General features: G+C 44.1%; 1 long non-coding RNA gene across 1 annotated transcript in view; it reads right to left on the bottom strand.

The window, feature by feature from the left end:
* The window catches only part of LOC141085870 (uncharacterized), a 34,620-nt gene extending 25,154 nt beyond the window's left edge, over positions 1–9,466 (bottom strand). The window contains exon 1 of the long non-coding RNA XR_012231433.1: positions 9,397–9,466. This is a non-coding gene — a long non-coding RNA (uncharacterized lncRNA). The remainder of the gene's footprint in view (positions 1–9,396) is intronic.
* Positions 9,467–12,098: the final 2,632 nt, after the last annotated feature.

The raw sequence follows: 12,098 nt of genomic DNA, 5'->3' as shown, positions 1-12,098 counted from the left end.
GTTCTTTCTTTCGCGCTCTCTGTTCTTTCTTTCTTTCCCTTTTCTTTCTCTCTCTGTTCTTTCTTTCGCTCTCTGTTCTTTCTTTCCACTCTTTCTTTATTTCTTTCTTTCTATCTGTTCTCTCTCTCTGTTCTTACTTTCCCCTCTTTATTGCTCTCTCTGTTCTTCTTTCTCTCAGTTCTTTCCTTCTTTCTTTCTCTCTGTCTGTTCTTTTTTTCTGTCCCCTCTTTCATTCTCTCTGTTCTTTCTTTCCCCTCTTTCTTTCTCTCTTTGTTCTTTCTTTCTCTCTCTCACTTTCCTTTCTTTTTTTCTCTCTCTGTTTTTTTTCTCTCTTTTCCTCAGTACCAGTCAGTGTGCCCACAGTACCAGCCACTGTGCCCATAATGCCAGCCACTGTTAAAGGGATCTCTCGTATGGAAGTTTGGTCAAATCCCTCAGCGCTCTGATTCTGACCCCAGGATTCTAATAAAGGGATCATTGGTATGCAAGTCAGGGCAATTCCACTCAGCACTCTGGTTTTGATCCCAGGCTCTCCTAAAGGGATCCCCGGTATGGAAGTTAGGGCAATTCTACTCAGCACTCTGGTTCTGACTCCAGGCTCTCTTAAAGGGATCATTGGTATAGAGGTAGGGCAATTCCACTCAGTGCACTGGTTCTGACCCCAGGCCCCTCTTAAATGGATCCCCGGTATAGAAGTGAGGGCAAATCCACTCTGTGCTCTGATTCTGACCCCAGGCCCCTCTTAAAGGGATCCCCAGTATGGAAGTAAGGGCAAATCCACTCTGCGCTTTGGTACTGACCCCAGGCCTCTCTTAAAGGGATCTCCGGTATGGAAGTTAGGGTAAATCCCTCAGTGTTTTGATTCTCACCCCAGGCTTCTATTAAAGGGATCATTGGTATGGAAGTCAGGGCAAATCCACTCAGCGCTCTGGTTCTGACACCAGGCCTCTCTTAAAGGGATCCCCAGTATGGAAGTTAAAACCATTCCACTCAGCGCTTTGGTTCTGACCCCAGGCTGATGGGATGATGTGGGATATTAGGGATAGTAGTCCGGTGGCTTTGACGGGATGATGTGGGATATTAGGGGTAGTAGTCCGCTGGCTTTGACGGGATGATGTGGTATATTAAGGGTAGTAGTCTGGTAGCTCTGATGGGATGATGTGGAATATTTGTGGTAGCAGTCTGGTGGCTTTGGCTGATGGGACGATGTGGGATATTAGGGCTAGTAGTCCGGTAGCTCTGGCTGACTGGATGATGTGGGATATTATAGTGAATGTGGCTATGCGGAGTGGGCGGGCTATGCACTCAGGTTTATATATATAGATACAATCATTATAATTTGTTATAACTAACCGTAGTTAGTTACTATGCCCGGGCAACGCCAGGCTCTTCAGCTAGTCGATATATACATAAAATTGAATGTATGTATATGTGTGTATCACCAACCAATCACGAAGCATCTTTCATTTCACCAGAGCTGTTTAAAAAAAGCTGAGCTGTGATTGATTGCTATGAGCAACAGTTTTCCCACTCCACAACACTTCAGCAGACACTGACAGGGTGGGAGAAATCTAGTATCCCTGGGAACATAAGCTCCCAGCCATTGTCTGCCCTTCAGAAAGGAGTAGAGAGCACATGACAGAAATGAATCCCCCCCTCCCTGCCCATATAGCCATCAAACATCCTCCATCCCATAGGCACATCTTCCCTCTTAAAGGGATCATTGGTATGGAAGTCAGGGCAAATCCATCCAGTGCTGTGGTTCTGACCCCAGGGTCTCTTAAAGGGATTATTGGTATGGAAGCTAGGGCAATTCCACTAAGCGCTCTGGCTCTGACCCCAGGCCTCTCTTAAAGGGATTCCCGGCATGGAAGTTAGGACCGTTCCACTCAGCTCTGTGGTTCTGACCCCAGGGTCTCTTAAAGGGATCATTGGTATGGAAGTTAGGGCAGTTCCACTAAGCGCTCTGGTTCTGATCCCAGGCCCCTCTTAAAGGGATCCCCGGTACAGAAGTGAGGGCAAATCCGGTCTGCGCTTTGATACTGACCCCAGGCCTCTCTTAAAGGGATCTCCAGTATGGAAGTTAGGGTAAATCCCTCAGCGATCTGATTCTGACCCCAGGCTTCTATTAAAGGGATCATTGGTATGGAAGTCAGGGCAAATCAATCCAGTGCTTTGGTTCTGACACCAGGCCTCTCTTAAAGGGATCCCTGGTATGGAAGTTAGGGCAATTCCACTCAGCGTTCTGGTTCTGACCCCAGGCTCTCTTAAAGGGATCCCCGGTATGGAAGTCAGGGCAATTGCCTTCAAATGCTCTGGCATTGCCCCCTGTCTCTCTTAAAGGGATCATTGGTACGGAAGTTAGGGCAGTTCCACTCAGCGCTCTGGTTCTGACCCCAGGCCCTTCTTAAATGGATCCCCAGTATGGAAGTGAGGGCAAATCCACTCTGTATTTTGGTCCTGACCCCAGGCCTCTCTTAAAGGGATCTCTGGTATGGAAGTTAGGTTAACTCCCCCAGCGCTCTGATTCTCACCCCAGGCTTCAATTAAAGGGATCATTGGTATGGAAGTCAGGGAAAATCCACTCAGTGCTCTGGTTCTGACGACAGGCCTCTCTTAAAGGGATCCATGGTATGGAAGTTAGGACTATTCCACTCAGCGCTCTGGTTCTGACCCCAGGCTGACAAGATGATGTGGGATATTAGGGGTAGTAGTCCTGTGGCTCTGGCTGGTGGGATGATGTGGGATATTAGGGGTAGTAGTCCGGTGGCTCTGGCTGATGGGATGATGTGGGATATTAGGGGTAGTAGTCCGGTGGCTCTGACAGGATGATGTGGGATATTAGTGGAAGTAGTCCAGCGGCTGTGACGGGATTATGTGGGATATTAGGGGTAGTAGTCCGGTGGCTCTGAGGGAATGATATGGGATATTAGGGGTAGTAGTCTGGTGGCTCTGACAGGATGATGTGGGATATTAGTGGAAGTAGTCCAGCGGCTGTGACGGGTTATGTGTAGAGTTGAGCGATACCGTCCGATACTTCAAAGTATCGGATCGGAATGGATCGGCCGATCTTAAAAAAAAGTATCGGTATCGCCGATTCCGATACCGGAAGTCCCATTCAAGTCTATGGGACTTCCGGTATCGGAATAAGAAAAATCCTGTTTTTCCCTTGTACAGCCTCTCTGGGGTCTGTACGGGCCTTTCGGGGGGCTGTGCCGGCCTGCCAGGGGGTCTGTGCAGGCTCCGGTGGTCTGTGCCGGCCTGCCGGGGGGCTGTGCAGGCTCCGGTGGGCTGTGCCGGCCTGCCGGGGGGCTGTGCCGGCCTGCCGGGGGGTTGTGCAGGCTCCGGGGGGCTGTGCCGGCCTGCCGGGGGGCTGTGCAGGCTTCGGGGGTCTGTGCAGGCATCGTCCGATGGGACTACAAGTCCCATCGGGCGATGCCTGCTACCATGACAGTGATTGACACATTAGCCAATGATGGGACAGTAGTAGTCCCATCATCCGGCTAATGTGTTGAATGTAAAAAAAAAAAAAAAAAAAAAAATTACATGCTACATACATGCTACATACATACAACATGCATACTACATACATGCTACATTCATACTACATATATACTACATGCAACATACATACTACATATATACTACATGCATGCAACATGCATACTACATATATACTACATGCAACATACATACTACATATATACTACATGCAACATACATACTACATATATACTACATGCAACATACATACTACATATATACTACATGCAACATACATACTACATATATACTACATGCATGCAACATGCATACTACATATATACTACATGCTACATACATACTACATATATACTACATAAATACTGCATGCTACATACATACTACATGCTACATACATACCACATACATACTACATACATACTACATGCTACATATATACTACATATATACTACATGCTACATACATACTACATATATGCTACATACATACTACATACATACTACATGCTACATACATACTACATATATACTACATACATACTACATACATACTACATGCATGCTACATACATACTACATGCTACATACATACCACATACATACTACATACATACTACATGCTACATATATACTACATATATACTACATGCATGCTACATACATACTGCATGCTACATGCATGCTACATACATACTACATACATACTACATGCTACATACATACCACATATATACTACATACATACTACATACAATACATTCATACAATACATACATAGACATACAGTACATATAACATAGAGTAACATACTTACCAATACTTGTCACATTGTTCCCCGAAGCCATTGTCTTTTACGGAATAAATATTAACATAACAAACCACAAAAATACTCACCCACGATCCGAAGCAGTCCACGAGTGTGTCCTACGACGATCTTGGGTAGAGAACTGCAGCATCAGCTGTTGCTGCCGTTCTCTACGGGCTGCAGGAATCCAATGACGGAAGGTAGGTATCCTTCCGCACTGTATTCCTCCGCCACTTAAAAAAAAAAAAGTCCCTAGTCTCACTTTATGCCATTGCTGCGTGGGAATTTCCCACACAGCAATGGCATAAAGTGAGACTAGGGACTTTTTTTTTTTAAGTGGCGGAGGAATACAGTGCGGAAGGATACCTACCTTCCGTCATTGGATTCCTGCAGCCCGTAGAGAACGGCAGCAACAGCTGATGCTGCAGTTCTCTACCCAAGATCGTCGTGGGACACACTCATGGACTGCTTCGGATCGTGGGTGAGTATTTTTGTGGTTTGTTATGTTAATATTTATTCCGTAAAAGACAATGGCTTCGGGGAACAATGTGACAAGTATTGGTAAGTATGTTACTCTATGTTATATGTACTGTATGTCTATGTATGTATTGTATGAATGTATTGTATGTAGTATGTATGTAGTATATATGTGGTATGTATGTAGCATGTAGTATGTATGTAGTATGTATGTAGCATGCATGTAGCATGCAGTATGTATGTAGCATGCATGTAGTATATATGTAGTATGTATGTAGCATGTAGTATGTATGTAGTATGTATGTGGTATGTATGTAGCATGTAGTATGTATGTAGCATGCATGTAGTATATATGTAGTATGTATGTAGCATGTAGTATGTATGTAGCATGCATGTAGTATATATGTAGTATGTATGTAGCATGTAGTATGTATGTAGCATGCATGTAGTATATATGTAGTATGTATGTAGCATGTAGTATGTATGTAGCATGCATGTAGTATATATGTAGTATGTATGTAGCATGTAGTATGTATGTAGCATGCATGTAGTATATATGTAGTATGTATGTAGCATGTAGTATGTATGTAGCATGCATGTAGTATGTATGTAGTATGTATGTAGTATGTATGTGGTATGTATGTAGCATGTAGTATATATGTAGCATGCATGTAGTATGTATGTAGTATGTATGTAGTATATATGTAGTATGTATGTAGCATGCATGTAGTATATATGTAGTATGTATGTATGTAGTATGTATGTAGTATATATGTAGCATGTAGTATGTATGTAGCATGCATGTAGTATATATGTGTTATGTATGTAGTATGTATGTAGTATGTATGTGGTATGTATGTGGTATGTATGTGGTATGTATGTAGTATGTATGTAGTATGTATGTGGTATGTATGTAGTATGTATGTAGCATGTAGTATGTATGTAGCATGCATGTAGTATATATGTAGTATGTATGTAGCATGTAGTATGTATGTAGCATGCATGTAGTATATATGTAGTATGTATGTAGCATGTAGTATGTATGTAGTATATTTTTTTTTTTTTTTTTTTTTAACATTTAACACATTAGCCGGATGATGGGACTACTACTGTCCCATCATTGGCTAATGTGTCAATCACTGTCATGGTAGCAGGCATCGCCAGATGGGACTTGTAGTCCCATCGGACGATGCTTGCACAGACCCCCGGACATCAGCACAGCCCCCCGGCAGGCCGGCACAGCCCCCCGGCAGGCCGGTACAGACCCCCACAGGGTGCACAGACCACCGGCAGGCCGGCACAGCCCCCCGGCAGGCCGGTACAGACCCCGGGCAGTCCACACAGCCCCCCGGCAGGCCGGCAGAGACCCCCGGAAGGCCCGAAATGACGGCGCATCATGATGCGCACACACCGCGCATCATGATGACGTCAGGCTGTCAATCAACTTTGAACTTCCGATTCCGATGCCGACTTCCGATATTGAAAAAATATCGGAAGTCGGTATCGGAATTCCGATACAGCAAGTATCGGCCGATACCCGATACTTGCGGTATCGGAATGCTCAACACTAGTTATGTGGGATATTAGGGGTAGTAGTAAGGTGGCATTGACGGGATGATGTGGGATATTAGTGGTACTTGTCTGGTGGCTCTGGCTGACTGGATGATGTAGGATATTAGGGGTAGTAGTCCAGTGGCTTTGACGGGATGATGTGGGATATTAGGGGTAGTAGTCCGGTGGCTCTGACGGGATGATGTGGGATATTAGTGGTAGTAGTCCGGTGGCTCTGGCTGATGGGATGATGTGGGATATTAGGGGTAGTAGTCCGGTGGCTCTGACAGGATGATGTGGGATATTAGTGGAAGTAGTCCAGCGGCTGTGACGGGATTATGTGGGATATTAGGGGTAGTAGTCCGGTGGCTCTGAGGGAATGATATGGGATATTAGGGGTAGTAGTCTGGTGGCTTTGACGGGATGATGTGGGATAATAGTGGTACTTGTCTGGTGGCTCTGGCTGACTGGATGATGTAGGATATTAGGGGTAGTAGTCCTGTGGCTTTGACGGGATGATGTGGGATATTAGGGGTAGTAGTCCTGTGGCTCTGACGGGATGATGTGGGATATTAGTGGTAGTAGTCCGGTGGCTCTGGCTGATGGGATGATGTGGGATATTAAGGGTAGTAGTCCGGTGGCTCTAGCTGACAGGACGATGTGGGATATTAGGGCTAGTAGTCCGGTAGCTCTGGCTGATGGGATGATGTGGGATATTATAGTTAATGTGGCTCTACACTCAGCTTTATATATATAGAGATAATCATTATAATTTGTTAAAACTACTGTAATCGTAGTTAGTTACTATGCCTGGGCAATGCTGAGTTCTCCAGCTAGTTATTAATATATGCCAAATGCAGAGAATGTTTTAAGACATTTTTTTTATTACTTACTAGTTACTGCAAAGTCAAAAGTTTATATACATTATGATTACTATGCCTTTAACCCCTTAACGACCGCCGCTACGCCTTTTAACTGCGGCAGATAGGGGTAATTATGCCTCAGCGCCGCTTTCTATCAGCGCTAAGAGATAAGTGGGTAACGTCCTCCAGAGTCGGTATTTCTCTGGGGTCTTGGCTACCGGAGGTAGAGAACATGATTCAGATTTGTTTTCACCGACTCCAGTGTTACGATCGCCGTTATTAACGGTGCAATAAAAAGTCCGATTTCCCATTTAATTTCTCTCTCCTCTGATTTGATCGCACATCAGAGGAGAAAGAAATGGGGTCTCCTTATCCCCCCCGGTACCTCCGGTGTCCCTGCATCCCCCCGTGAAGTTCCCCGGGCCGCTGGCGTCTTCTTCCGGGAGAAAATGGCAGGCGCATGCGCAATAATAGGAAATTTTTCCCTTTGGTTCATTTTGATCACTGTAATAGACCCTATCACAGTGATCAAAATAAAGAAAATAGTAAATTAAACCCCCCCTTTAACACCCCCTTAATTAGGTAAAAATAAAATAAAAAAATGTATTTATTTCCATTTTTTCATTAGGGTTAGAGTTGGGCTAAATTGAGTTGTGCTAATGTGAGTTGGGCTAAAGTTAGGCTTATGGTTGGTTTAAAGGTAGGGTTAGGGTTGGGCTAAATTTAGGGTTACTGATGGGCTAGGGTTAGGGTTGGAGCTAGGGCTAGGGTTGGGCTAAAGGTAGGGTTCGGCTAAAGTTAGCGTTGGGGCTAAGGTTAGGGTTGGGCTAGGGTTAGGGTTTTGGTTATGGTTGGGATTATGGTTAGGGTTGGGATTAGGGTTAAGGGTCTGTTAGTTTTAGGTTTGTGGTTAGGGTTGGGATTAGGGTTAGGGGTGTGTTGGGGTTACGGTTGTGTTTAAGGTTATGGTTAGGGTTGGGATTAGGGGTAGGCGTGTTTTAGGGTTAGGGGTAGAGTTAGAATTGGGGAGTTCCATTGTTTAGGTACATGAGGGGGTCTCCAAACGTGACATGGTGCCACCATTGATTCCAGCCAATTTTGCGTTCAAAAAGTCAAATGGTGCTCCCTCCCTTCTGAGCCCTGCCATGCACCCAAACAATGTTTTTTCCCCACATATGAGGTATCGGCGTACTCAGGAGAAATGGCACAACAAATTTTGTGGTCCATTTTCTCCTGATACCCTTGTGAAAATAAAAAAAATTGGTTCCAAAGTAAATTGTTTTGTGAAAAAAGTAAAATGTTTCCTTCCACATTACTTTAGTTCTCGTAAAGCACATGAAGAGTTAATAAACTTTTTCAATGTGGTTTTGTGCACCTTGAGGGGTGCAGTTTTTATAATGGTGTCGTCACTCTTGGGTATTTTTTGTTATATTGACCCCCAAACTCATTTCAAATATGAGATGGTCCCTAAAAAATGGTTTTGCAAATTTTGTTGGAAAAATGAGAAATCGCTGGTCAACTTTTAACCCATATAACATCCTCCTAACAAAAAAATTAAAAAAATTATGTTTCCAAAATTGTGATCATGTAAAGAAGACATGTGATAAATGTTATTTTTTAACTATTTTGTGTGACACCACTCTCTGATTTAAGTGTACAAAAATTAAAAGCTTGAAAATTGCAAAATTTTCAACATTTTTGCCAAATATCTGTTTTTTCGAAAATAAATGTAAAATCTATCAAATAAATTTTACCACTAACATTTTATGCAGGGGTGCATTTATGTACATGTAATCGAAGTACATGTATCAAAGTACGCTGGCAGTTATAACATGGCTGAATCTAACACGCATCTCTATTCTCTTCATACAGGTATTTAACTATTTCCAGCAACTTCACTGAATCCTGCATGTGTCCAACCTCTATCATTCATCTTTGCAGCATATATAATGGTATTTAACTATTTCCAGCGACTTCACTGAATCCTGCATGTGTCCAACCTCTATCATTCATCTTTGCAGCATATATAATGGTATTTAACTATTTCCAGCAACTTCACTGAGTCCTGCATGTGTCCAACCTATATCATTCATCTTTGCAGCATATATAATGCAACTTCACTGAATCCTGCATGTGTCCAACCTCTATCATTCATCTTTGCAGCATATATAATGGTATATAGTTATTTCAACTCACCCTGCTTGTCCCCTTATGCTATTGAGGTCAAGTAACTTTTCTAAGTGGTTTATGATCCATGTAGGCCTGGACACTTGTTTATCTGCTAAATACATTTATTGTGTCCTGCTGTCCTAACTTAGTTTGATTGATTGCTAACGAGTAAGAAGAGTAAAAAATAAAAGGAAGATCTTAGAACTGGCCTTCTATAAATTCAGAGCTAGCCTGGGGAAGGCATTTATGCAGGGGGGCATTTATGTACATGTATCAAAGTACGCTGGCAGTTATAACATGGCAGTTGGGCAGGAGACAGGTGAGACAAATAAATAAATCTATTCCCTTTACATTTGGGCTACTGTACTGTAAATATTTACCATATGCATTTGTATAATTTATATCCTGGCCACTGCATTTACACACATCCACCGCCCTGGTATTAACTCTCTACACTCCGTCCATATTGGCCCCTCACTCCTTTCCGCTCCTATGTATAGCATTCACAGTCTTTTCACATTGCTACACAGCACAGATCCATTCAGTCCCACCATTCAACATCAGAGACGCTCTCACAAATCACTTAACCACCTGCTCACTCTTTCTATCCTCCTTCTCCTAGTCGCAGGAGACATTGCTCCCAACCCTGGTCCCCCATGTTATAGAAAGTCAAACCCCCCAACTGCTACACTCAGAAACCCCTCTAATCTTATTAATATTCCCTGCCTGCCATCTGTCTCTTAATTGTGCCCTTTTGAATTCTCGCTCAGTGTGTAACAAATTCTCCTTGATTCATGAATTTTTCCTTTCTAATTCTCTTAACCTTCTGGCTCTTACTGAAACCTGGATCCAGCAGACAGACACTACCGCTGCTGCTGCTCTTTCATGTGGTGGGACTACACTTCTCCCATACCCCAAGATTATTCAATAGAGCAGGTGGAGGCGTTGGTCTGCTCCTATCACCAAAATGTACCTTTCAGGTTATCCCTCAAGTACCCTCACTTGTCTTCCCTTCTTTTGAGGTCCATGCCGTCAGACTCTACACCCCCTTATCCATGCGAGTGGCAGTGGTATATCGTCCTCCCGGCCCCTCCCATCAGTTCCTGGATCATTTTGCCACTTGGCTTCCACTTTTTCTCTCCTGTGACATCCCTACCCTCATCATGGGCGATTTCAACATTCCCATTGCTCTTCCCTTCTCCCCATCTGCTACTCACCTTTTATCTCTAACCTCCTCGTTTGGCCTTTTGCAGCTTACTAATTCTCCAATGCATGAAGACGGAAACTCCCTCAACTTGGTCTTCTCTCGGCTTTGTGCAGTGGATGATTTTGCATACTCCCCTCTCCCGCTCTCTGACCACAACCTTCTTTCATTCTCTATCAAGAACTGCCAGGCTGCTCAGGTCACTCCCACTGTCCATATTTATAGAAACATACAGGCCATTAACACCCAGAAACTTATGAAGAACTTGCAGTCTTCATTGGCCCTATCTCCTCCCTCTCATGTCCTGATTCTGCATTGAAGCATTACAATGAAACACTTCAAAGTGCCCTGGATGAATTTGCACTTCCTATACATAGAACACCACAAGACAGATGGCGACAACCCTGGCACACCCTGCAAACACGTTTCCTGCAGCGGTGCTCCAGGTGCGCCGAACGTCTGTGGAGAAAATCCAACCTACCCAAAGATTTCATCCATTATAAGTATATGCTTCGAACATACAACACTGCCATTCACCTCTCAAAACAAACCTATTTCAACACCCTCATCACCTCACTGTCCACTAACCCTAAACGTCTCTTTGACACTTTTAATTCTCTACTCAAACCAAGAGTACAGGCCCCAACCACAGAGCTTCGAGCTGACGATCTGGCCAATTACTTCAAAGAAAAAATTGACCAGATCCGACAGGAAATTATGTCCCAATCACCTGATACCATGCACTGTCCTCCCTCCTCCACTGCATCCACTGCATCAACTCTCTGATTTTGAACCAGTCACAGAAGAAGAAGTAAGCAGGCTCCTTGCATCTTCTCGCCCAACCACTTGCACCAGTGACCAATTTCCGTCACATCTATTCCAGCCCCTTTCCCCTGCTGTCACCCCTCACCTAACTAAAATATTTAACCTCTCTCTCTTCTGGTATCTTTCCCTCCTTATTTAAGCATGCCATCATACATCCACTACTTAAAAAACCATCCCTCGACCAAAACTGTGCCGCTAACTATAGACCTGTCTCTAATCTTCCCTTCATCTCTAAACTCCTGGAACGCCTGGTCCACTCCCGTCTTATCCGCTATCTCTTTGATAACTCTCTTCTCGACCCTCTCCAATCCGGTTTCCGCTCTTTATACTCTACTGAAACTGCCCTCACTAAAGTCTCTAATGATCTTGTGGCGCCCCTGAGGGTTCAGTCGCCACAGAGGTACTGCACCTCCTCCTGAGGTGTAGTATCCCACTCTCCAGGTAAGGTTTTAACACCTGACCAGCCTCCAACACCTGCATCCCACACAACATAGTAGTGTAGCAAAGCACCTTTGGTGGCTCCCTGCTTGGAACACGAAGAGTGCTGGGAGGTGGGTGGAGCTTAGACTCTACAAGAGAGCGGGAGAATATTAGGACTAAGTCAGTCTGTGAGAGAAGCTCCCCAGAGAGGGATGGAGTAAAGGAGGTGCTGCAGCAGACTTCAGTGACCTGAAGCTGCTGGCACGGGAAAGAGATATAG

This window comes from Dendrobates tinctorius, unplaced genomic scaffold (assembly GCF_039654945.1).
Source record: "Dendrobates tinctorius isolate UK_male_01 unplaced genomic scaffold, ASM3965494v1 ptg000007l, whole genome shotgun sequence".
Classification (NCBI taxonomy): domain Eukaryota; kingdom Metazoa; phylum Chordata; class Amphibia; order Anura; family Dendrobatidae; genus Dendrobates; species Dendrobates tinctorius.
This window is presented reverse-complemented; position numbering and strand designations above follow the sequence as displayed.